Below are 349 nucleotides of genomic sequence, written 5' to 3' on the forward strand. Positions count from 1 at the left end.
AGGACGAGAATGAGAATGAGGATAGGATGAGGACGAGAATGAGAATGAGGATAGGATGAAGACGAGGAGGAGGTTAGGTTGAGGACGTGAATGAAGATGAGGATGAGGATAAGATGAGGATGATAATATTGAAGAGGATGAGGATGAGGATGAGGATAGGCTGAGGACGAGAATGAGGATGAGGATGAGGATAGGATGAGGATGAGGATGAGGATGAGGACGAGAATGAGGATGAGGATGAGGATGAGGATGAGCATGTGGATAGGATTAGCACGAGTTTGAGGATGAGGATAGGATGTGGATGAGGATGAGGACGAGGATGAGGAACTGGATGAGGATGAGGATGAGG

The sequence above is a fragment of the Lupinus angustifolius genome, chromosome LG06 (genome assembly GCF_001865875.1).
Source record: "Lupinus angustifolius cultivar Tanjil chromosome LG06, LupAngTanjil_v1.0, whole genome shotgun sequence".
NCBI classification, from domain to species: domain Eukaryota; kingdom Viridiplantae; phylum Streptophyta; class Magnoliopsida; order Fabales; family Fabaceae; genus Lupinus; species Lupinus angustifolius.